We start from the raw sequence: 27,554 nt of genomic DNA on the forward strand, positions 1-27,554 counted from the left end.
ACCACCAACAACCACACCCCCGACCCCACCACCACCAACAACCACACCCCCGACCCCACCACCACCAACAACCACACCCCCGCCCTCACCACCACCAACAACCACACCCCCGACCCCACCACCACCAACAACCACACCCCCGACCCCACCACCGCCAACAACCACACCCCCGCCCTCACCACCATAACTACACTACAGTTATCATATACTTCTAAGACATAAACACCGCGACCAAGAACTAGGAGCCAAGGTGTGTGTGCAGGCCGAGGCCTCATAAGACTGCCACATAAAGCCAGGAAACACCACCTTCTTGTCTTACAAGAAGATTTTGGTCCAGAGAAAGTCAACTTTACCTTCATTTAGATACAGTATGGCGCCCAGCACAGATTAAATATTACCATTTATTTTTATTTTTATAATGCCAATATTTGTAAATAAAAAGATTTGGCAGCATTCTCAGGTTCTGTAAACCCTGGGGCTAATTTTCCGCCCATATATTGTCTTCAGAAAGTTTCCTGAGAGAGGCGGACATTTGGACCAGTCTAGTGTTGGCTGTGGTGCGGTGTTGGCGTCCCAGCCAGCAGACAGGCAGCCAGGCAGGCAGCCGCAGACAGGCAGCCAGGCAGACAGGCAGCCAGGCAGCCAGCCAGGCAGACAGGCAGCCAGCCAGGCAGACAGTGAGAGAGCATCCAATAATGTCTTACATATGTTACCCCTTTGCTGCCTCCACTATCCTTCTCTCTCCGTGGACCACAACCCCCACTACTCTCTCCCTGACCACTGGCCCACAACCCCCACTACTCTCTCCCTGACCACTGGACCACAACCCCCACTACTCTCTCCCTGGCCACTGGACCACACCCCCACTACTCTCTCCCTGACCACTGGACCACAACCCCCACTACTCTCTCCCTGGCCACTGGACCACAACCCCCACTACTCTCTCCCTGGCCACTGGACCACAACCCCCACTATTCTCCCTGGCCACTGGACCACAACCCCCACTACTCTCTCCCTGGCCACTGGACCACAACCCCCACTACTCTCTCCCTGGCCACTGGAACACAACCCCCACTACTCTCTCCCTGGCCACTGGAACACAACCCCCACTATTCCCTCCCTGGCCACTGGACCACAACCCCCACTACTCTCTCCCTGACCACTGGACCACAACCCCCACTACTCTCTCCCTGGCCACTGGACCACAACCCCCACTACTCTCTCCCTGGCCACTGGAACACAACCCCCACTATTCCCTCCCTGGCCACTGGACCACAACCCCCACTACTCCCTCCCTGACCACTGGACCACAACCCCCACTACTCCCTCCCTGACCAATGGACCACAACCCCCACTACTCTCTCCCTGGCCACTGGAACACAACCCCCACTATTCCCTCCCTGGCCACTGGACCACAACCCCCACTACTCTCTCCCTGACCACTGGACCACAACCCCCACTACTCTCTCCCTGACCACTGGACCACAACCCCCACTACTCTCTCCCAGACCACTGGACCACAACCCCCACTACTCTCTCCCTGACCACTGGACCACAACCCCCACTACTCTCTCCCTGACCACTGGACCACAACCCCCACTACTCTCTCCCTGACCACTGGACCACAACCCCCACTACTCCCTCCCTGACCACTGGCACACAACCCCCACTACTCTCTGCCTGACCACTGGACCACAACCCCCACTACTCCCTCCCTGACCACTGGACCACAACCCCCACTACTCCCTCCCTGACCACTGGACCACAACCCCCACTACTCCCTCCCTGACCACAACCCCCCACTACTCCCTCCCTGACCACTGGACCACAACCCCCACTACTCCCTCCCTGACCACTGGACCACAACCCCCACTACTCTCTCCCTGACAACTGGACCACAACCCCCACTACTCCCTCCCTGACCACTGGAACACAACCCCCACTACTCTCTGCCTGACCACTGGACCACAACCCCCACTACTCCCTCCCTGACCACTGGACCACAACCCCCACTACTCCCTCCCTGACCACTGGACCACAACCCCCCACTACTCCCTCCCTGACCACTGGACCACAACCCCCACTACTCCCTCCCTGACCACTGGACCACAACCCCCCACTACTCCCTCCCTGACCACTGGACCACAACCCCCACTTCTCCCTCCCTGACCACTGGACCACAACCCCCCACTACTCCCTCCCTGACCACTGGACCACAACCTCCACTACTCCCTCCCTGACCACTGGACCACAACCCCCACTACTCCCTCCCTGACCACTGGACCACAACCCCCCACTACTCCCTCCCTGACCACTGGACCACAACCTCCACTACCCAAATGAATTTTTCATGGATACGATACTAACATCAAATCATATATCAGACGTCGCCCTATCCCCACTGGATTTTGAAGAAGCCATAAACAGTATGCCTATGCACTCTGCACCAGGCCCGGATTCTTGGAACTCCATATTCATAAAGAACTGTAAAAAACCACTATCGCAGGCCCTCCACGTTCTGTGGAGACAAAGCCTAGATACTGACGTTATTCCTGACATACTAAAAACAGCAGAGATAGCAACACTTCATAAAGGAGGAAATAAGGCAGAGGCAAAAAATTACAGACCGATAGCACTAACATCACACATCATAAAATTTTTTGAGAGAGTGCTAAGAAGTAAGATCACAAAATACATGGAATCACAGCATCTCCATAACCCCGGACAACATGGTTTCAGAACAGGGCGCTCTTGCCTGTCGCAGTTGCTGGACCACTATGATATGGCATTAGATGCTATGGAAGACAAACAAAACGCTGATGTAATTTACACAGATTTCGCAAAAGCTTCTGATAAATGTGACCATGGTGTTATTGCACATAAAATGCGTTCAAAAGGAATTACCGGAAAAATAGGCAGATGTATCTACAATTACCTGACGAACAGAACCCAATGTGTAATAGTCAACAAAATAAAATCCAGCCCATCAACCGTGAAGAGCTCAGTCCCCCAGGGTACTGTGCTTGCTCCAGTACTTTTTCTCATCCTTATATCGGACATAGACAAGGACACAACCTATAGCACTATATCATCCTTTGCAGATGACACTAGGATCTTCATGAGAGTAGGCAACATAGAGGACATGGCAAACCTCCAGTCAGATGTAGATCAGGTCTTTCTATGGGCTACAGAAAATAATATGGTGTTTAACGAAGATAAGTTCCAGCTCATGCGCTATGGAAAAAATTAAAATATAAAAACGGAAACCACGTACAAAACTCAGGCAAATCATAACATAGAACGAAAAGGCAATGTAAAGGATCTGGGTGTCCTCATGTCGGAAGACCTTACCTTTAAAGAACACAATAAAGTAGCCGTCACAACTGCAAGAAAAATGACAGGTTGGATAACAAGAACTTTTCACACTGGAGATGCTATACCGATGATGATACTTTTCAAAACGCTTGTGCTCTCTAGAGTGGAATACTGCTTCACAATGACAGCACCTTTCAAAGCTGGAGAAATTGCTGACCTGGAGAGCGTGCAGAGATCCTTTACTGCTAGAATCCACTCAGTAAAACATCTAAACTATTGGGACCGACTAAAGAGCCTAAATCTGTACTCCCTTGAGCGCAGGCGGGAGAGATACATAATAATTTACACGTGGAAAATATTAGAGGGGCTGGTCCCAAACCTGCACACAGAAATAACATCACATGAGACCAGAAGACATGGCAATATGTGCAGAATACCCCCGTTGAAAAACAGAGGTGCAACAGGTACTCTGAGAGAGAACTCTATCAACATCAGAGGCCCGAGACTGTTCAACACGCTTCCACTACACATAAGGGGCATAACTGGCCGACCCCTCACAGTGTTCAAGAGAGAACTATCAACATCAGAGGCCCGAGACTGTTCAACACGCTTCCACTACACATAAGGGGCATAACTGGCCGACCCCTCACAGTGTTCAAGAGAGAACTATCAACATCAGAGGCCCGAGACAGTTCAAAACGCTTCCACTACACATAAGGGACATAACTGGCCGACCCCTCACAGTGTTCAAGAGAGAACTGGATAAGCACCTCCAAAGGATACCTGATCAACCAGGCTGTGACTCATACGTCAGGCTGCGAGCAGCCGCGTCCAACAGCCTGGTTGATCAGTCCAGCAACCAGGAGGCCTGGTCGACGACCGGGCCGCGGGGGCGCTGGGCCCCGGAAGCACCTCAGGGTAACCTCAGGGTAACTCTCTCCCTGACCACTGGACCACAACCCCCATTACTCCCTCCCTGACCACTGGACCACAACCCCCACTACTCCCTCCCTGACCACTGGACCACAACCCCCACTACTCCCTCCCTGACCACTGGACCACAACCCCCACTACTCCCTCCCTGACCACTGGACCACAACCCCCACTACTCCCTCCCTGACCACTGGACCACAACCCCCACTACTCCCTCCCTGACCACTGGACCACAACCCCCATTACTCTCTCCCTGACCACTGGACCACAACCCCCACTACTCCCTCCCTGACCACTGGACCACAACCCCCACTACTCCCTCCCTGACCACTGGACCACAACCCCCCATGACCACTGGACCACAACTCCCTCCCTCCCTGACCACTGGACCACAACCCCCTCCCTCCCTGACCACTGGACCACAACCCCCTCCCTCCCTGACCACTGGACCACAACCCCCACTACTCTCTCCCTGACCACTGGACCACAACCCCCACTACTCCCTCCCTGACCACTGGACCACAACCCCCACTACTCCCTCCCTGACCACTGGACCACAACCCCCTCCCTCCCTGACCACTGGACCACAACCCCCCTGACCACTGGACCACAACCCCCTCCCTCCCTCACTGACCACTGGACCACAACCCCCTCCCTCCCTCACTGACCACTGGACCACAACCCCCTCCCTCCCTGACCACTGGACCACAACCCCCTCCCTCCCTGACCACTGGACCACAACCCCCCCTGACCACTGGACCACAACCCCCTCCCTCCCTCACTGACCACTGGACCACAACCCCCTCCCTCCCTGACCACTGGACCACAACCCCCTCCCTCCCTGACCACTGGACCACAACCCCCCCTGACCACTGGACCACAACCCCCTCCCTCCCTCACTGACCACTGGACCACAACCCCCTCCCTCCCTGACCACTGGACCACAACCCCCTCCCTCCCTGACCACTGGACCACAACCCCCCCTGACCACTGGACCACAACCCCCTCCCTCCCTCACTGACCACTGGACCACAACCCCCTCCCTCCCTGACCACTGGACCACAACCCCCTCCCTCCCTGACCACTGGACCACAACCCCCCCTGACCACTGGACCACAACCCCCTCCCTCCCTCACTGACCACTGGACCACAACCCCCTCCCTCCCTGACCACTGGACCACAACCCCCTCCCTCCCTGACCACTGGACCACAACCCCCTCCCTCCCTGACCACTGGACCACAACCCCCTCCCTCCCTGACCACTGGACCACAACCCCCTCCCTCCCTGACCACTGGACCACAACCCCCTCCCCCCCCCCCTGACCACTGGACCACAACATTCTACCTAAAGTTTCCAGGACATTATTCACAATTAGATAATAAGTAAACCACCACAAATTCCTCCCGCTCTGCCAGGTAATTAGGTCGTGTTTCCGGAGAAATTCTGGCGCCATTTTCCCCAAACACGGAATATTTTTACCCTCGCTACGGAACCCTAAAATATGAGAGACCAACATTTTTTTCTCGAAAAGTGTTGGTCTTTCAAATTCTTTCTCGACAAAAATTGTGTAGATAAAAGTTTAGTAATTAATTAGACTCGTATTTTTAATTTATTGCTTGGCAGCTTAACTTACAGAAGGTAATGTGTTCCTGGTTTATCTTCATTATGTAGATCTCGTTAGTTAATATAGGAACTGCTAAGGCAAGTATTCCTGCCTCATATCTCTCTCCTACTGAGGTCGGCACAGGTTTGGTGTGTGTGGGTGTGTGTGTGTGTGTGTGTGTGTGTGTGTGTGTGTGTGTGTGTGTGTGTGTGTGTGTGTGAGTGTGTGTGTGTGTGTGTGTTTGTGTGTGTGTGTGTGTGTGTGTGTGTGCGTGTATATATGTGTGTGTGTGTGTGTGTGCGTGTATATATGTGTGTGTGTGTGTGTGTGTGTGTGTGTGTGTGTGTGTGTGTGTGTGTGTGTGTGTGTGTGTGTGTGTGTGTGTGTGTGTGTGTGCGTGTGTTGGTGTGTGTGTGTGTGTGTGTGTGTTTGTGTGTGTGTGTGTGTGTGTGTGTGTGTGTGTGTGTGTGAGTGTGTGTGTGTGTGTGTGTGTGTGTGTGTGTGTGTGTGTGTGTGTGTGTGTGTGTGTGTGAGTGTACTCACCTAGTTGTACTCACCTAGTTGTGTTTGCGGGGGTTGAGCTCTGGCTCTTTGGTCCCGCCTCTCAACCGTCAATCAACAGGTGTACAGATTCCTGAGCCTATCGGGCTCTGTCATATCTACACTTGAAACTGTGTATGGAGTCAGCCTCCACCACATCACTTCCTAATGCATTCCATTTGTCAACCACTCTGACACTAAAAAAGTTCTTTCTAATATCTCTGTGGCTCATTTGGGCACTCAGTTTCCACCTGTGTCCCCTAGTACGTGTGCCCCTTGTGTTAAATAGACTGTCTTTATCTACCCTATCAATCCCCTTCAGAATCTTGAATGTGGTGATCATGTCCCCCCTAACTCTTCTGTCTTCCAGCGAAGTGAGGTTTAATTCCCGTAGTCTCTCCTCGTAGCTCATACCTCTCAGCTCGGGTACTAGTCTGGTGGCAAACCTTTGAACCTTTTCCAGTTTAGTCTTATCCTTGACTAGATATGGACTCCATACTGGGGCTGCATACTCCAGGATTGGCCTGACATATGTGGTATACAAAGTTCTGAATGATTCTTTACACAAGTTTCTGAATGCCGTTCGTATGTTGGCCAGCCTGGCATATGCCGCTGATGTTATCCGCTTGATATGTGCTGCAGGAGACAGGTCTGGCGTGATATCAACCCCCAAGTCTTTTTCCTTCTCTGACTCCTGAAGAAGTTCCTCTCCCAGATGATACCTTGTATCTGGCCTCCTGCTCCCTACACCTATCTTCATTACATTACATTTGGTTGGGTTAAACTCTAACAACCATTTGTTCGACCATTCCTTCAGCTTGTCTAGGTCTTCTTGAAGCCTCAAACAGTCCTCTTCTGTTTTAATCCTTCTTACAATTTTAGCATCGTCCGCAAACATTGAGAGAAATGAATCGATACCCTCCGGGAGATCATTTACATATATCAGAAACAAGATAGGACCGAGTACAGAGCCCTGTGGGACTCCACTGGTGACTTCACGCCAATCGGAGGTCTCACCCCTCACCGTAACTCTCTGCTTCCTATTGCTTAGATACTCCCTTATCCACTGGAGCACCTTACCAGCTACACCTGCCTGTCTCTCCAGCTTATGTACCAGCCTCTTATGCGGTACTGTGTCAAAGGCTTTCCGACAATCCAAGAAAATGCAGTCCGCCCAGCCCTCTCTTTCTTGCTTAATCTGTGTCACCTGATCGTAGAATTCTATCAAGCCTGTAAGGCAAGATTTACCCTCCCTGAATCCATGTTGGCGATTTGTCACGAAGTCCCTTCTCTCCAGATGTGTTACCAGGTTTTTTCTCACGATCTTCTCCATCACCTTGCATGGTATACAAGTCAAGGACACTGGCCTGTAGTTCAGTGCCTCTTGTCTGTCGCCCTTTTTGTATATTGGGACCACATTCGCCGTCTTCCATATTTCTGGTAGGTCTCCCGTCTCTAGTGACTTACTATACACTATGGAGAGTGGCAGGCAAAGTGCCTCTGCACACTCTTTCAGTACCCATGGTGAGATCCCATCTGGACCAACAGCCTTTCTAACATCCAGATCCAGCAGGTGTCTCTTGACCTCCTCTCTCGTAATTTCGAACTCCTCCAAGGCCGCCTGGTTTACCTCCCTTTCTCCTAACACAGTGACCTCACCCTGTTCTATTGTGAAGACCTCCTGGAACCTCTTGTTGAGTTCCTCACACACCTCTCTGTCATTCTCTGTATACCTGTCCTCGCCTGTTCTAAGTTTCAATACCTGTTCTTTCACTGTTGTTTTCCTTCTGATGTGACTGTGGAGTAGCTTTGGTTCGGTCTTGGCTTTGTTTGCTATATCATTTTCAAAATTTTTCTCTGCTTCTCTTCTCACCCTGACGTACTCATTCCTGGTTCTCTGGTATCTCTCTCTGCTTTCTGGTGTTCTGTTATTCCGGAAGTTCCTCCACACCTTTTTGTTCAGTTTCTTCGCTTCCATACATGCCCTATTATACCATGGATTCTTCTGTTGCTTCTCGGATTTTTCCCTTTGGGCCGGGATGAACCTGTTTACTGCCTCCTGCCTCCTAGTGTGTGTGTGTGTGTGTGTGTGCGCGTGTATATGTGTGTGTGTGTGTGTGTGTGTGTGTGTGTGTGTATGTGTGTGTGTGTGTGTGTGTGTGTGTGTGTGTGTGTGTGTGTGTGTGTGTGTGTGTGTGTGTGTGCGTGTGTTGGTGTGTGTGTGTGTGTGTGTGTGTTTGTGTGTGTGTGTGTGTGTGTGTGCGTGTATATATATGTGTGTGTGTGTGTGTGTGTGTGTATGTATGTGTGTGTGTGTGTGTGTGTGTGTGTGTGTGTGTGTGTGTGTGTGTGTGCGTGTATATATGTGTGTGTGTGTGTGTGTGTGTGTGTGTGTGTGTGTGTGTGTGTGTGTGTGTGTGTGTGTGTGTGTGTGTGTGTGTGTGTGCAGAAAAGTTTAATTAAAACAGACAATTTTAGCGTCGTCGAAGACAGGCAGCATTTTTAGGCTGTGGGAGCTTTCAGTAGCTTAGGGTATGGTTGTCTGGGCAACGACCCATCCAGTCATTGTGCAAATCAATCGGTGTTTAACCTCACTGACCAACTGCTGTGCTTTTTACCCACTGCACAACACCTGAGGTGTTATACCTGTTATTTCAAGTGTAGATATGATAGAGCCCAATAGACTCAGGAACCTGTACACCTGTTGATTGACGGTTGAGAGGCGGGACCAAAGAGCCAGAGCTCAACCCCCGCAAGCACAACTAGGTGAGTACCTGCAGAATGATCTCTCTCTCTCGCAGCAACAATCTCAACTGATGTAAACATGAATCATTAACAAAGCTGTTAATATTGTAATTATTAGTAATTTAGCCACTTCACCCCTCCCATTATACACTGGGATGGGGGTCCCACCCCCCTCTGTGTAATACAGGGAAATAGGGGGGTGGGGGTTGGGTGGGGGGGGGACCCATCTTACCAATAGCTCTTAGCTGGCATGTGGGTCAGGCGCCAAATGCTGCATGGTGGTGATGGCTCATAGAGCCTCCTCCTGGTGGCTACCCTAGCTGGGGCACGTGTCCTGGCTCCAGGGCACGTGTCCAGGCTCTAGGGCACGTGTCCTGGCTCCAGGGCACGTGTCCTGGCTCCAGGGCACGTGTCCTGGCTCCAGGGCACGTGTCCTGGCTCCAGGGCACGTGTCCTGGCTCCAGGGCACGTGTCCAGGCTCCAGGGCACGTGTCCTGGCTCCAGGGCACGTGTCCTGGCTCCAGGGCACGTGTCCAGGCTCCAGGGCACGTGTCCTGGCTCCAGGGCACGTGTCCTGGCTCCAGGGCACGTGTCCAGGCTCCAGGGCACGTGTCCTGGCTCCAGGGCACGTGTCCTGGCTCCAGGGAACGTGTCCTGGCTCCAGGGCACGTGTCCTGGCTCCAGGGTACGTGTCCAGGCTCCAGGGCACGTGTCCTGGCTCCAGGGCACGTGTCCTGGCTCCAGGGCACGTGTCCAGGCTCCAGGGCACGTGTCCTGGCTCCAGGGCACGTGTCCTGGCTCCAGGGCACGTGTCCTGGCTCCAGGGCACGTGTCCTGGCTCCAGGGAACGTGTCCTGGCTCCAGGGCACGTGTCCTGGCTCCAGGGCACGTGTCCAGGCTCCAGGGCACGTGTCCTGGCTCCAGGGCACGTGTCCTGGCTCCAGGGAACGTGTCCTGGCTCCAGGGCACGTGTCCTGGCTCCAGGGCACGTGTCCTGGCTCCAGGGCACGTGTCCAGGCTCCAGGGCACGTGTCCAGGCTCCAGGGCACGTGTCCTGGCTCCAGGGCACCTGTCCTGGCTCCAGGGCACGTGTCCAGGCTCCAGGGCACGTGTCCTGGCTCCAGGGAACGTGTCCTGGCTCCAGGGCACGTGTCCTGGCTCCAGGGCACGTGTCCTGGCTCCAGGGCACGTGTCCAGGCTCCAGGGCACGTGTCCAGGCTCCAGGGCACGTGTCCTGGCTCCAGGGCACCTGTCCTGGCTCCAGGGCACGTGTCCTGGCTCCAGGGCACGTGTCCTGGCTCCAGGGCACCTGTCCTGGCTCCAGGGCACGTGTCCTGGCTCCAGGGCACGTGTCCTGGCTCCAGGGCACGTGTCCTGGCTCCAGGGCACGTGTCCTGGCTCCAGGGAACGTGTCCTGGCTCCAGGGCACGTGTCCTGGCTCCAGGGCACGTGTCCTGGCTCCAGGGCACGTGTCCAGGCTCCAGGGCACGTGTCCTGGCTCCAGGGCACCTGTCCTGGCTCCAGGGCACGTGTCCTGGCTCCAGGGCACCTGTCCTGGCTCCAGGGCACGTGTCCTGGCTCCAGGGCACCTGTCCTGGCTCCAGGGCACGTGTCCTGGCTCCAGGGCACGTGTCCTGGCTCCAGGGCACGTGTCCTGGCTCCAGGGCACACGGCCCAGGTGCTACGACCCCACCACTGCGTGTAACGTCAGACAAACACTCTGGACACAGAGTGCAAGTGCTGAACATTGACAAAGTGGACAAAGGTAAATTCAATAGAAAATAATGACGAATTACTTTTATATAAAAATATTAGAATTTTCGACATGTAATGTATGCAAGACAAAAACAAACAATAGTCAAAACGTCCAAATTAACAAAGTGGAAGTGTTAAACAGACATCTTCTTGAGGTTATCTTGAGATGATTTCGGGGCTTTAGTGTCCCCGCGGCCCGGTCCTCGACCAGGCCTCCACCCCCAGGAAGCAGCCCGTGACAGCTGACTAACACCCAGGTACCTATTTTACTGCTAGGTAACAGGGGAATAGGGTGAAAGAAACTCTGCCCATTGTTTCTCGCCGGCGCCTGGGATCGAACCCGGGACCACAGGATCACAGTCCAGCGTGCTGTCCGCTCGGCCGACCGGCTCCGGTGCTCCAGACCTCATGCTCCAGACACAGGTCCATGCTCCACAGTGCTCCAGACACAGGTCCATGCTCCACAGTGCTCCAGACACAGGTCCATGCTCCACGGTGCTCCAGACCTCATGCTCCAGACACAGGTCCATGCTCCACGGTGCTCCAGACCTCATGCTCCAGACACAGGTCCATCTGCCCCACGGTGCTCCAGACCTCATGCTCCAGACACAGGTCCATGCTCCACGATACTCCAGACACAGGTCTATGCTCCAGACTTCATGCTCCAGACACTGGTCCATGCTCCACGGTGCTCCAGACCTCATGCTCCAGACACAGGTCCATGCTCCACGGTGCTCCAGACACAGGTCTATGCTCCACGGTGCTCCAGACACAGGTCCATGCTCCACGGTGCTCCAGACACAGGTCCATGCTCCACAGTGCTCCAGACACAGGTCCATGCTCCACGGTGCTCCAGACACAGGTCCATGCTCCACGGTGCTCCAGACATGCTCCAGGCAAAGGTCCATGCTCCACGATGCTCCAGACACAGGTCCATGCTCCACGATGCTCCAGACACAGGTCCATGCTCCACGGTGCTCCAGACACAGGTCCATGCTCCACGATGCTCCAGACACAGGTCCATGCTCCACGGTGCTCCAGACCTCATGCTCCAGACACAGGTCCATGCTCCACGGTGCTCCAGACCTCACGCTCCAGACACAGGTCCATGCTCCAGACACAGGTCCATGCTCCACGGTGCTCCAGACACAGGTCCATGCTCCACGGTGCTCCAGACACAGGTCCATGCTCCACGGTGCTCCAGACACAGGTCCATGCTCCACGGTGCTCCAGACATGCTCCAGGCAAAGGTCCATGCTCCACAGTGCTCCAGACACAGGTCCATGCTCCACAGTGCTCCAGACACAGGTCCATGCTCCACAGTGCTCCAGACACAGGTCCATGCTCCACAGTGCTCCAGACACAGGTCCATGCTCCACAGTGCTCCAGACACAGGTCCATGCTCCACAGTGCTCCAGACACAGGTCCATGCTCCACGGTGCTCCAGACACAGGTCCATGCTCCACGGTGCTCCAGACCTCATGCTCCAGACACAGGTCTATGCTCCACAGTGCTCCAGACACAGGTCTATGCTCCACAGTGCTCCAGACACAGGTCTATGCTCCACAGTGCTCCAGACACAGGTCCATGCTCCACAGTGCTCCAGACACAGGTCCATGCTCCACAGTGCTCCAGACACAGGTCCATGCTCCACGGTGCTCCAGACACAGGTCCATGCTCCACAGTGCTCCAGACACAGGTTCATGCTCCACGGTGCTCCAGACACAGGTCCATGCTCCACGCTGCTCCAGACACAGGTCCATGCTCCACAGTGCTCCAGACACAGGTTCATGCTCCACGGTGCTCCAGACACAGGTCCATGCTCCACGCTGCTCCAGACACAGGTCCATGCTCCACGCTGCTCCAGACACAGGTCCATGCTCCACGCTGCTCCAGACACAGGTCCATGCTCCACGGTGCTCCAGACACAGGTCCATGCTCCACAGTGCTCCAGACACAGGTCCATGCTCCACAGTGCTCCAGACACAGGTCCATGCTCCACGGTGCTCCAGACACAGGTCCATGCTCCACGGTGCTCCAGACACAGGTCCATGCTCCACAGTGCTCCAGACACAGGTCCATGCTCCACAGTGCTCCAGACACAGGTCCATGCTCCACGGTGCTCCAGACACAGGTCCATGCTCCACAGTGCTCCAGACACAGGTCCATGCTCCACGGTGCTCCAGACCTCATGCTCCAGACACAGGTCCATGCTCCACGGTGCTCCAGACACAGGTCCATGCTCCACAGTGCTCCAGACACAGGTCCATGCTCCACGATGCTCCAGACACAGGTCCATGCTCCACGCTGCTCCAGACACAGGTCCATGCTCCACGGTGCTCCAGACCTCATGCTCCAGACACAGGTTCATGCTCCACGGTGCTCCAGACACAGGTCCATGCTCCACAGTGCTCCAGACACAGGTCCATGCTCCACGGTGCTCCAGACCTCATGCTCCAGACACAGGTTCATGCTCCACGGTGCTCCAGACACAGGTCCATGCTCCACGCTGCTCCAGACACAGGTCCATGCTCCACGCTGCTCCAGACACAGGTCCATGCTCCACGGTGCTCCAGACACAGGTCCATGCTCCACAGTGCTCCAGACACAGGTCCATGCTCCACAGTGCTCCAGACACAGGTCCATGCTCCACGGTGCTCCAGACACAGGTCCATGCTCCACGGTGCTCCAGACACAGGTCCATGCTCCACAGTGCTCCAGACACAGGTCCATGCTCCACAGTGCTCCAGACACAGGTCCATGCTCCACAGTGCTCCAGACACAGGTCCATGCTCCACAGTGCTCCAGACACAGGTTCATGCTCCACGGTGCTCCAGACACAGGTCCATGCTCCACAGTGCTCCAGACACAGGTCCATGCTCCACAGTGCTCCAGACACAGGTCCATGCTCCACGGTGCTCCAGACACAGGTCCATGCTCCACGGTGCTCCAGACACAGGTCCATGCTCCAGACACAGGTCCATGCTCCACGATGCTCCAGACACAGGTCCATGCTCCACGGTGCTCCAGACACAGGTCCATGCTCCACAGTGCTCCAGACACAGGTCCATGCTCCACGGTGCTCCAGACCTCATGCTCCAGACACAGGTCCATGCTCCACAGTGCTCCAGACACAGGTCCATGCTCCACAGTGCTCCAGACACAGGTCCATGCTCCACGGTGCTCCAGACACAGGTCCATGCTCCACGGTGCTCCAGACACAGATCCATGCTCCACAGTGCTCCAGACACAGGTCCATGCTCCACAGTGCTCCAGACACAGGTCCATGCTCCACAGTGCTCCAGACACAGATCCATGCTCCACAGTGCTCCAGACACAGGTCCATGCTCCACAGTGCTCCAGACACAGGTCCATGCTCCACGGTGCTCCAGACCTCATGCTCCAGACACAGGTCCATGCTCCACGGTGCTCCAGACACAGGTCCATGCTCCACAGTGCTCCAGACACAGGTCCATGCTCCACAGTGCTCCAGACACAGGTCCATGCTCCACGGTGCTCCAGACACAGGTCCATGCTCCACAGTGCTCCAGACACAGGTCCATGCTCCACAGTGCTCCAGACACAGGTCCATGCTCCACAGTGCTCCAGACACAGGTCCATGCTCCACAGTGCTCCAGACACAGGTCCATGCTCCACAGTGCTCCAGACACAGGTCCATGCTCCACAGTGCTCCAGACACAGGTCCATGCTCCACAGTGCTCCAGACACAGGTCCATGCTCCACAGTGCTCCAGACACAGGTCCATGCTCCACAGTGCTCCAGACACAGGTCCATGCTCCACAGTGCTCCAGACACAGGTCCATGCTCCACAGTGCTCCAGACACAGGTCCATGCTCCACAGTGCTCCAGACACAGGTCCATGCTCCACGGTGCTCCAGACCTCATGCTCCAGACACAGGTCCATGCTCCACGGTGCTCCAGACCTCATGCTCCAGACACAGGTCCATGCTCCACGGTGCTCTAGACACAGGTCCATGCTCCACGGTGCTCCAGACCTCATGCTCCAGACACAGGTCCATGCTCCACAGTGCTCCAGACACAGGTCCATGCTCCACAGTGCTCCAGACACAGGTCCATGCTCCACAGTGCTCCAGACACAGGTCTATGCTCCACAGTGCTCCAGACACAGGTCCATGCTCCACGGTGCTCCAGACCTCATGCTCCAGACACAGGTCCATGCTCCACAGTGCTCCAGACACAGGTCCATGCTCCACAGTGCTCCAGACACAGGTCTATGCTCCACAGTGCTCCAGACACAGGTCCATGCTCCACGGTGCTCCAGACCTCATGCTCCAGACACAGGTCCATGCTCCACGGTGCTCCAGACACAGGTCTATGCTCCACAGTGCTCCAGACACAGGTCCATGCTCCACGGTGCTCCAGACCTCATGCTCCAGACACAGGTCCATGCTCCACAGTGCTCCAGACACAGGTCCATGCTCCACAGTGCTCCAGACACAGGTCCATGCTCCACAGTGCTCCAGACACAGGTCCATGCTCCACAGTGCTCCAGACACAGGTCCATGCTCCACAGTGCTCCAGACACAGGTCTATGCTCCACAGTGCTCCAGACACAGGTCCATGCTCCACGGTGCTCCAGACCTCATGCTCCAGACACAGGTCCATGCTCCACGGTGCTCCAGACCTCATGCTCCAGACACAGGTCTATGCTCCACAGTGCTCCAGACACAGGTCCATGCTCCACAGTGCTCCAGACACAGGTCCATGTTCCACAGTGCTCCAGACACAGGTCCATGCTCCACAGTGCTCCAGACCTCATGCTCCAGACACAGGTCCATGCTCCACGGTGCTCCAGACCTCATGCTCCAGACACAGGTCCATGCTCCACGGTGCTCCAGACCTCATGCTCCAGACACAGGTCCATGCTCCACAGTGCTCCAGACACAGGTCCATGCTCCACAGTGCTCCAGACACAGGTCCATGCTCCACAGTGCTCCAGACACAGGTCCATGCTCCACAGTGCTCCAGACCTCATGCTCCAGACACAGGTCCATGCTCCACGGTGCTCCAGACCTCATGCTCCAGACACAGGTCCATGCTCCACAGTGCTCCAGACACAGGTCCATGCTCCACAGTGCTCCAGACACAGGTCCATGCTCCACAGTGCTCCAGACACAGGTCCATGCTCCACAGTGCTCCAGACACAGGTCCATGCTCCACAGTGCTCCAGACACAGGTCCATGCTCCACAGTGCTCCAGACACAGGTCCATGCTCCACAGTGCTCCAGACACAGGTCCATGCTCCACAGTGCTCCAGACACAGGTCCATGCTCCACAGTGCTCCAGACACAGGTCCATGCTCCACAGTGCTCCAGACACAGATCCATGCTCCACAGTGCTCCAGACACAGGTCCATGCTCCACAGTGCTCCAGACACAGGTCCATGCTCCACAGTGCTCCAGACACAGGTCCATGCTCCACAGTGCTCCAGACACAGGTCCATGCTCCACAGTGCTCCAGACACAGGTCCATGCTCCACAGTGCTCCAGACACAGGTCCATGCTCCACAGTGCTCCAGACACAGGTCCATGCTCCACAGTGCTCCAGACACAGGTCCATGCTCCACGGTGCTCCAGACACAGGTCCATGCTCCACAGTGCTCCAGACACAGGTCCATGTTCCACGGTGCTCCAGACACAGGTCCATGCTCCACAGTGCTCCAGACACAGGTCCATGCTCCACAGTGCTCCAGACACAGGTCCATGCTCCACAGTGCTCCAGACACAGGTCCATGCTCCACGGTGCTCCAGACCTCATGCTCCAGACACAGGTCCATGCTCCACAGTGCTCCAGACACAGGTCCATGCTCCACGGTGCTCCAGACCTCATGCTCCAGACACAGGTCCATGCTCCACAGTGCTCCAGACACAGGTCCATGCTCCACGGTGCTCCAGACCTCATGCTCCAGACACAGGTCCATGCTCCACAGTGCTCCAGACACAGGTCCATGCTCCACGGTGCTCCAGACCTCATGCTCCAGACACAGGTCCATGCTCCACAGTGCTCCAGACACAGGTCCATGCTCCACGGTGCTCCAGACCTCATGCTCCAGACACAGGTCCATGCTCCACAGTGCTCCAGACACAGGTCCATGCTCCACGCTGCTCCAGACCTCATGCTCCAGACACAGGTCCATGCTCCACGCTGCTCCAGACCTCATGCTCCAGACACAGGTCCATGCTCCACGCTGCTCCAGACCTCATGCTCCAGACACAGGTCCATGCTCCACATCCTCCACCACCAACTTTAACATATTCCTGCCGTAATTCCGCCCACTGGAACTTATTCAAAACTTCACTTTTCCAACTTGAAGTTACTCCCAACATAATATATTCCTCCCTTTACGTACTCACGATATTATCCCCTTGACTTTATATCTTACAGACATTACGCTCATGGGAATATTTGTACACTTTATGCACTTTATCATGATAATGCTGACGTCATCACGTCCACTTTATCATGATAATGCTGACGTCATCACGTCCACTTTATCATGATAATGCTGACGTCATCACGTCCACTTTATCATGATAATGCTGACGTCATTACGTCCACTTTATCATGATAATGCTGACGTCATCACGTCCACTTTATCATGATAATGCTGACGTCATTACGTCCACTTTATATTGATAATGCTGACGTCATCACGTCCACTTTATCATGATAATGCTGACGTCATCACGTCCACTTTATCATGATAATGCTGACGTCATTACGTCCACTTTATCATGATAATGCTGACGTCATCCTATCACATTCTTGTGATTCTACTGACGTATTGACGTCAGTAGAAACACATTCTTAACCATCCTGACGTCACTCTGCCACTTCTACCCATTGTTAACAACCCTAACATCATCATAACACCTGAGGATGAACAAAAACAAATGTTCATCCTTGCCATAGTTCTGCCTCTAGGCAGCTGGTGTTACATCGGCTGTGATGGTGTCTTTCCCGCTCACCAAACCTCCCTACAGTTAATGCCACGACTAGATAGTGAGTATCATTGTTAGTTTTTAACTTTTTCATAACACTACTGTCGAGGCCCGCTGGGTGCCACTACAGGTGCCGCAGGTAGCGTCGAGGCCCGCTGGGTGCCACTACAGGTGCCGCAGGCGGCGTCGAGGCCAGCTGGGTGCCACTACAGGTGCCGCAGGCGGCGTCGAGGCCCGCTGGGTGCCACTACAGGTGCCGCAGGCGGCGTTGAGGCCCGCTGGGTGCCACTACAGGTGCCGCAGGCGGCGTCGAGGCCCGCTGGGTGCCACTACAGGTGCCGCAGGTAGCGTCGAGGCCCGCTGGGTGCCACTACAGGTGCCGCAGGTAGCGTCGAGGCCCGCTAGGTGCCACTACAGGTGCCGCAGGTAGCGTCGAGGCCCGCTGGGTGCCACTACAGGTGCCGCAGGCGGCGTCGAGGCCCGCTGCGTGTCACTACAGGTGCCGCAGGCGGCGTCGAGGCCCGCTGGGTGCCACTACAGGTGCCGCAGGCGGCGTCGAGGCCCGCTGGGTGCCACTACAGGTGCCGCAGGCGGCGTCGAGGCCCGCTGGGTGCCACTACAGGTGCCGCAGGTAGCGTCGAGGCCCGCTAGGTGCCACTACAGGTGCCGCAGGTAGCGTCGAGGCCCGCTGGGTGCCACTACAGGTGCCGCAGGTAGCGTCGAGGCCCGCTGGGTGCCACTACAGGTGCCGCAGGCGGCGTCGAGGCCCGCTGGGTGCCACTACAGGTGCCGCAGGCGGCGTCGATTCCCGCTGGGTGCCACTACAGGTGCCGCAGGCGGCGTCGATTCCCGCTGGGTGCCACTACAGGTGCCACATGCGGCGTCGAGGCCCGCTGGGTGCCACTACAGGTGCCGCAGGCGGCGTCGAGGCCCGCTGGGTGCCACTACAGGTGCCGCAGGCGGCGTCGATTCCCGCTGGGTGCCACTACAGGTGCCGCAGGCGGCGTCGAGGCCCGCTGGGTGCCACTACAGGTGCCGCAGGCGGCGTCGAGGCCCGCTGGGTGCCGTGTGCGACCACTGCATTACAGGTCAGAGCAGTATTTTGATCAATGTTAATCATCAAAGACGACACTGGGCGGGCAAGACAATGCCAGTACTCCAGGGCGAACACAATGGTGAGTCTTCGGGTGGTGGGGGGGGGGGGGAGGGGCGTGGGGAGGTAGGGCAGTGACGGAGGGGCAAAGATGATGGGACTGATAGAGGTGAAGGGGAGGAGACTGACGTAGGGTGGAAGAGGAGTGATGTAGGGACGAAGAGGAGGGGACTGACATAAGGAGAAAAGGGATTGACTTAGGGAGGGACTGACTTATAAGTGACGTAGGAAGGGGAGTGATGTAGGTAGATACGTGACGTAGAGAGGAAGAGGAGTGACGTTAGGCAGAAAGAAAATGACACTGGGAGGAGGGGAAGGAAAAGTGACGTAGGGAGGAAAGTGAGTTATGTAGGGAGGAAGTGGAGTAACGTAGTAGTAAATAAGGGCACCAGCGACGTTTGTGGGAGGGGGGAAGGGCATAGGGAGGAGGGGGAAACTGCTCAGGGGAAGGGGGGAGTGTCAGAGAAGTGCTGCCCTTCTCCCCAATAGACAGACTTCTCCATGAAGGGGCAGAAGGAGAGGGGTTCCAGCAGGCGGACAGAGGAAGTTGTTGTTGTTGTTGATTTAGGGGCAACGATGATCGAGAGATCGGATGCGCCCTGGCTGACCGATACCGGGAAATCGTGAAGAAGAATGGGATCCCTACAGCCTCTACAGTCGACGGACTGTGAAGTCCGTCGACTTCATACCCAGTGAAGCGGAGGGTATGGCGAAGGATGTCATAACGGACGTCCTCATCTTGTGTGCCCGCTCCATCAAGGAGAACGGGAACCGTGAAGCAAGGAACATGCAACCTACGGACACCACTCTGTAGTTTGAGGCGAGCACTATAAAAGCGTGGGCAGTGGAGAAGTGGATGTTCCATAGTATCTTCCTGGTTTGGACACCACTGGCGGTATGGGGAATCCACCAATCGAAGATGATGGAACTACGTGGCCAGTCAGGTGTGCCCAATCCGAAGGTGAGTGAGGGCCATGTCAAGAAGACGTGAGTAGTGATGAGCCTATGGACGCAGAGAGGTGCCTTCCTTGAGGCTACCAGGAGAAGACCTAAGGGGTGGCGACATCTCTGCCTCCCAACCTGCGAGGCAGGCTGCCTGGAGCTACGGGAGAGTTTCTGTTAGGTCCAGAGGTACTTGTGTAACTTTATGGAGACAATGTGCCAATCATGCTGCTGCATCTGCCACCTCATTGCCATTAATCCCGACATGAGATGAAAACCACTGCAGAGAGACTGACCAACCAGGGAAACTTGAGTAAGACAGCCATTCTCCATGGATCTGTGCCACAGTATGACGGTGGGCCCGCGTATGCCAAGATGATATCAGATGCAGGGCTGGAAGAGCGTCCACATAGAAGATAACCGTTGAACGCCTAGAAACTTGATGGAGGAGCCTTAATTTGAACAAGATTGCGAACAGTTCCCCAGCCAGGCACGAATGATCAGGGAAGAGCTTCCACATCTGGCAGAGGGAGATAGAAGCAAGGAAAGCAGCCGCCAATATGAACGGCGACTGGTTGATATGGTATTTATCTGTAAACATTCAGGTATCTCAGGTATAAGGTGGCATGCAGGTCAGCAAATATCGTAGGGGCCAGACCCTTTAAATCCCTCTTCCATCAAGGAGGCATGGAAAAATCCCCTGACACTTGGATGAACTTCTCTGCCCATGGACGTACTGGAGAGGCGACTGGACAAGGAATGGGTTCTGGGACCGGAAGGGAAAACTGCAAATATGTGTCAAGGGCTTGAACGATATAAGGAAGCTAATGGCACTTGGAACATCCAGCCGGCACATCCCACCAATATTACATTTGGCAGCAAGCAAGTAAGTGTATATGCAGCTGGGAGATAGTCCGGCTCTGTCGGAATCGTCGACAAAGGGCCAGAAGGCATTCAAATCGTAGTGGCCAAACCCCCCGACTCTTTATGGCGAGAAAGTACTTGCAAAGAGGGTGCAGTCCCAATTTGCGGAGCAAAGGACATCATTTTAGACAGGATCTAGCTGCACCAAGACCGATAAAGCTGCCAAGCCATAGAATTCACTCCCATACATGATCTTGCTATGAATAAAGGCCTTATAGAGGCTAGGAGTGCCTCCCTCGAAGGCCCACATGCCAACCCAGAGAGCCGCTTCATGAATGTTGATCGACACTGGCAGGAGGCCCGAAGAAAAGCCACATGATGTGACACAGGCAGGAGGAAAGCCACATGATGCTTCCACATCAGCTAAGGGCCAGTAAGAACCACTCCCAGCCACCTGTTATCCATGGTGACTGGGAGACGACGATCCGACGACAGTCACCACTGGCTGAGCCGATAAACAGGTCCAGGTGAAGCACATGATGAAACTCTTCTCCAGGTTGATTGCTTGCAGAGAGCACACTCACCACCTCCTGCAGGAAAGTCTGCCTCTCCAGGAGAGTGGCATCATACGCCACAAGGATCATGTCATCTGCCTAACCTAAAACCTGGGCACCACACAAAACAGGGAGATCAGACAGAATGGAAAACAGGCGCGGGCTGAGGATTGCTCTCTAGGGAACACCATGGTTGACTGGGCAGGATGAAAAAATGACACCACCCACCGCCACTCTGAATGAGCGGCCCTGTAGATAGCTCTGAAACCACCCCTTTGCAGAACCCGAGAATCCAATCCGAGCCAAGCCCTGAAGGATAGCAGGATGTGATGCAGAGTCAAACACACTCTGGATGTCGCAGAAAGCTACAAGAAGCACCCTTCTCCAGTGATACGTATCTATTATTCGATGTTCCAAGGTGATGAGACAGTTCGTCGTGCTCCTTTCCAGCTAAAACCCACTGAAGCACTCTGGCAGGAGACCCGAGGTCTCCACAACCCAACTGCAGTCGGAGGTGTATCAGGCATTCCATCAATTTCCTGAAACATGGAAGCAGACTATTTTTGGCAGGGATATTCCTGCATGAGCCCTAAGCCTCTGGCTGGCCCACTAAGTGTTACTTGTTTCTTTTATCTGTTTTACCTATTCGGAGTATGAGCATTTATGACTCTTATGTTCGCTTCAGTAAGATTTTGTCCCATGTGTTAAAAAACTTCTTCTGCCCTGTTGAATCTAAGTTGAAATTTTATTGGGTTTGTAACTATGCTCTGTGTTAGATAATGTTCCAGTGGTCTGTCAGGCATTTCTCCACAGTGTTGACATTTCCTCTCATCTTCTGGAACCTGAAAGCCTGTTTCCCATGCACATGGGTATCCAAGCCTGATGTGATATAAGTACACTTCTGTTGTTCTACTGCTACCTTTCATCAAAATATGTGGTTCATAGTTGGTTGAATTCTTGTACCATCCCAGGTCGGCCGAGCGGACAGCACGCTGGACTTGTGATCCTGTGGTCCCGGGTTCGATCCCGGGCGCCGGTGAGAAACAATGGGCAGAGTTTCTTTCACCCTATGCCCCTGTTACCTAGCAGTAAAATAGGTACCTGGGTGTTAGTCAGCTGTCACGGGCTGCTTCCTGGGGGTGGAGGCCTGGTCGAGGACCGGGCCGCGGGGACACTAAAGCCCTGAAATCATCTCAAGATAACCTCAGGATAAGAAGAACCCTTCTCAGTGACTGTATTTGTTATATCGAATGTATTGATGGTGTTTATTGCACAATGGGTCCACCTGGTGCTACTGGAGGCTCTTCTGTCCAGAGTTAGTGCTCCAGTGATTATATCTTTAAGTGAACTGATTCTAGGTCTAGTCAATATCTTGGTCAGCATGCACGTAGCCATCCCTTTTACCCTTATTTCAATCGACGTTAGCTTGGCTTTTAGTCTTAGGTTCAGTATTTTAGTCCATCTGGGAGCCCTTGTTATGACTCACATTGCATCATTTTGAATAACCTCAACGTTTGCCCACTGGCCAGAAGAAAAAGTGAGTAAGGCAGGCGCTGCATAATCAACTAGGGAACAAACGGCGTGTATGTAAAACATTCTTAACACTCTGTGTCCCGCTCCGAGACGGGGCCCTGTGATTGCTCTCATTATATTCAGTCGTGATTTTGCTTTCTCCTTCAGGTATTGAATTTGCTTGTTGAATGTCATTTTAGAATTTATCCACACTCCAAGATATTGATATTGTGTAACCCACTGAAGGTTAATGCTCTGGACAGCATAGGTGGCTGTCTAGAGTGTTGTCACCTAGTCTCATTACCTTAGACTTCTGTACAGATATTTTTAGCCCTAAAATGCTGCATTCAGATGTTACTTTATCTAACACCTCTTGTGCTTTATTTAAAAGTGAAGGACCTGTAATGACTAATGCTATATCATCAGCATAGCTTAGCAATTTAACCTCTTCTGCAAATGTCATGGTAACGAGGTTTTCCATAAGGATGTTAAAAAGACGAGGACTGAGGACTCTTCCTTGTGGAGTCCCATTCTCATGCAGGTGGTAGTCCAACACATGTCCTGGCAACTTTACTCTGGCATACCTGTGACTTAGGTAATCTTGACTCCATGCTAGCATATTTCCCTTTACACCTCTATTAACTAAGGTGTGTAAAATTACTTTTGGTCTTGCAAGTTCGAATGCTTTTTCTAGATCAAGGAAGATCACTATAGCTGGACCTGAGTTAACTGTTCCTAGTAATGTTGCTATGCAGTTGGCAGTACCTACTCCTCTAGTGAAGCCAAATATGTGTTTATGAAGGTCTCCAGTCTTCCACAGTAACCAATTTAAGACCATCCGTTTTGCAGTTTTACTAATGCATGATGTTAATGAAATGAGTCTGTAATTGCCAGGTTCTTTTGGCTTTGGAATCGGACTGATGTCTGCTTTCATCCAAGAGGTCGGTAGTTGGCCTTGCTGCCAAGATGCATTGATGACGTCCAATATCTCCTGTTCTCCAGCAGGACCTGCATGTGCGACCATTGAGTATGTAATGTTATCAGCACCTGGTCCAGTCTCCTTATCACCTTTTTTGGCTCTGATTAGTTCTTGTTTGGTGAAGGAGGCGTATAACGTGAATTGAAATGTTGTTTAATGTCAACCAAACTTTTTTACTAGTTGTATATAAAAAGTGCTGCAACTGTTCTACGTTTCAGTATCGCAACGTAAATAGAAAGGAAGGAATTGTTTTTGTGTTTTGTTCAACGATTTTTACACATTTTCAATAATTCTCTACAACCACAAGTTTCAAATGAAATCATTTCTATGATACTCATCTATCACATTAGCATATAATAAAGGATTTGTATAAGGGGGATTATCCATAATATGTTTAGTTTTACTATTATAAGTAGTCAAAGTTCCCCAAAAATATATATGCCAATATTTCATGTTTGCAAATATTTATAAAATCAATAAATGAACTTACGAATAAAGTGTTTTATAGAGATTGTAGAGACGTAAACTCTACATGTAAGGTGTAAATTTCATGTAAATTGAAAATAATATGAAAGAAGAGTGTAAATTTTATGATACTTGACAATAAATTAAGTCAAAGCTTCTGCCACCTGTGGTTGAGGTTGACATCAACCAATTTCCTCCAAAAGTTGCACTTACAGATAGACTTACGTTCTGTAAGTATAAACGTTTCATGCAAATCGCCTGATAAAAAATATGAGAAAAAAAGTATAATTTTATTTTTTTTTTTTTTGGAGGCATAAAACTAAATATTTAAATACTTTATTATCTGATATTGTGATAGCTTAGAGTCATAGACGTGATTTCATTTGACACTTGCATTTGATGTTAATTTTTGACCATTTTGCGAATTTTTTTACACATAATTCAATATTTTTTTTACTCCCTTCCTATTTATGCTACGATGCTGAGACTTGGACCCGTTGAACCCAATTTCATATACAACTAGTCAAAAAAAGTTTGATTGAAATCGAACAAGTTTTCATTTATTGTATATTTTCGTAATACACCCCCTTAAGGGACAGTCACATTCGTCACTTGTAGCTATGCTCTCATGAATGGCTGTCAACCTCTCTTGTTTTAATTGTTCTTGCTGCCTTCTGACCATTGCAGGAAGCTGATATGAAGCTCCTCGTTCTGTTTATTGGAGAGCAAGTCTCTCAGCCTCCTGCAATGGTTGAATACTTGCCTGTGGTCGGGCTGGTCGACCTGATATAGTTTTAATCTGACCCCATATCTTGCCAAGACTACTATGTTCATTTAGAGTTTGACACCACTCAAACCATCTTGCCTCCTTTACTTCTCTAGAAACTCGTCTTGCTTCAAGTATCACCGCTCTTAGCAGAGATCTTCCTTCTGGTGTGGGGGTTTATCTTTAGATGATTTCTGAAGATGTTGACTCTGTTGTTTTGTTCTTTAATTTCTTTACAGTGGAACCAATAGTTCTTTCGTTTTGTGTTTCCTGGGATAATGATTGAAATAGTTTTGTTTGCAGCAGCTGCAATGGCTTCCTGGAGATTGGTCTCGTGAATGTTCAAGTCCTCAGGTGGTGTGTATGTTGCATACCATTTTTCAGTTTCATCTTGGGATACACTATATTCCAGTAGACCGTTTTTAAATTCCACCTAGGTTGTGCAGGTGGTGTAGGAGGTCGTTCGTTCTACGTTTATTGTTGTGACAGTAGCATAGTGGTTACTGGTGATCACCGGGTCTACCTCCTGATGCTTGAGTGCTGTTGAGATTAATGTAAGATCAAGCGAACCACCTTGAATGTAAATAAGTTTCCCAGTGTTGAGAAGTGTAATTTCAGTTACTTCTCGCAGAGCTGCAGCTAAATGGCGCCCATCTGCATTGGCTGGCCCAGTCGCACCTAACTCTTGATGATGAGCATTAAAATCCCCAGCAATAATTACATTTTCCTGCATGGCCAAGGTAAGCACTGCCTCTGCTTCTAGTTTACGTCTAGGGGGCTTGTAGACGTTGTATATGAGGAGCTCAATATTAGCCATATTCACTGTTACTGCTAATACCTCTACTCCATCCCCACATGAAACTGAGTCTATTTTCTTGCTGGGTATGGTGTTTCTGACTAGGGTAATTAACCCTCTTTATCTCCCGTGTTCATACTGTATAATATAGTGCTGATATCCAGTTAATCTGAAGGACTTCGGGTCTGGGAAAAGTTTGTTCCAAAACGATTATATCTACTTTCGTACTGATTGCATCTACCTGAAGGGTGTGGTTTTTATTTCCAAGACCTTAAATTTTCCTCTGCAGTATTCGTAATGGCCAGACGACGGTTTCGGTTGATGTTGCCTGTTCTAGTAGAACTCCTCTTCAGAATCGACCTCTATATTCTCCACCTCGCAAGTCGTGTAGCTGCAAATCGGACTGCATTGACTGCTCGTGGTCATCCCCTGTATTGTTGGAATCTGTGCATCTCTGTTGTTCATCACTTTGCTGTTGGTATTGCTACAACATCGCATATCAAACTGCATTGATTACTGATGGCTGTTTCTTGTGTTGTCGGAACCTGTGCATAAGGGAGCCGGTCGGCCGAGCGGACAGCACACTGGGCTTGTGATCCTGTGGTCCCGGGATCGATCCCAGGCGCCGGCGAGAAACAATGGGCAGAGTTTCTTTCACCCTATGCCCCTGTTACCTAGCAGTAAAATAGGTATCTGGGTGTTAGTCAGCTGTCACGGGCTGCTTCCTGGGGGTGGAGGCCTGGTCGAGGACCGGGCCGAGAGGACACTAAAGCCCCGAAATCATCTCAAGATAACCTCAAGATAATCTCTGCTGTTCATTACTTGTTTGTTGGTGCTGATGAACATCATCATTGATATTGAGTGGTCACTGCTTCTTGCAGTTACTTTTGTGGATGTTGATGGTCTAGTGTCTTGTCTGTCCGAGTGTTGTTGGTAGTCTGTATGTCCATGTTGCGTTGTTTGTCCTCTTGTGCTCCGTCTTGTCTCAAACTATCTATTTCTTGCGTATCTGTGGTCTGCTGCACGATCTTGTCCATTATTACCCCAAGTGATTTCTTGAGTGTTGTTGTGAGGCGTTCTGCGTCATCTGTAGACAAGTGATAATGGTCTCTGCCATGATCTTCACCATGTTTCTCAGCTGGACCTCAGTAAAACTTTATATTTGTTACGTTGATTTCGAAAGTGATTGTTTTTTTATTTTTTGCTTTAGTTATATTTCTACAGCATTTTCTGATTTGGAGCTTGGTGAGAGTGTGTGTCTGTTGTGGCTGTGCACGAGTGTTCCAGACGATGGTGTTGGTGTATGTAGTGCTGGTCTGTGTGTTTATCCTCGCCTCAGCTGTCTGCATCTTTTTTTTCCGTACAGAGCAGTTGTGCTCCAGGCATGATGTTTTCCTCCAAAATTTGGACATTTGGCTGTTCTGGTCTGGTTTGCCTTGTGCTTGTCTATACAGTCTTTGATAGGATGTCCCAGGCTGCACACTCCGCATCTCTCCTGTCCGGTGCAGTGTGATTGATGGTGGCCGTATTTCTGCCACCTGAAGCAGCGCAGGAGTTCCGGGTCTCTGTCGGTATAGTCCCCAATTTCCAAGATTGAATATTTCTGACACATGTTCCATGACGGTTACCAGAACCTTTACCGCTTTAC

This window comes from Procambarus clarkii, chromosome 76, assembly GCF_040958095.1.
Source record: "Procambarus clarkii isolate CNS0578487 chromosome 76, FALCON_Pclarkii_2.0, whole genome shotgun sequence".
Taxonomy (NCBI): Eukaryota; Metazoa; Arthropoda; class Malacostraca; order Decapoda; family Cambaridae; genus Procambarus; species Procambarus clarkii.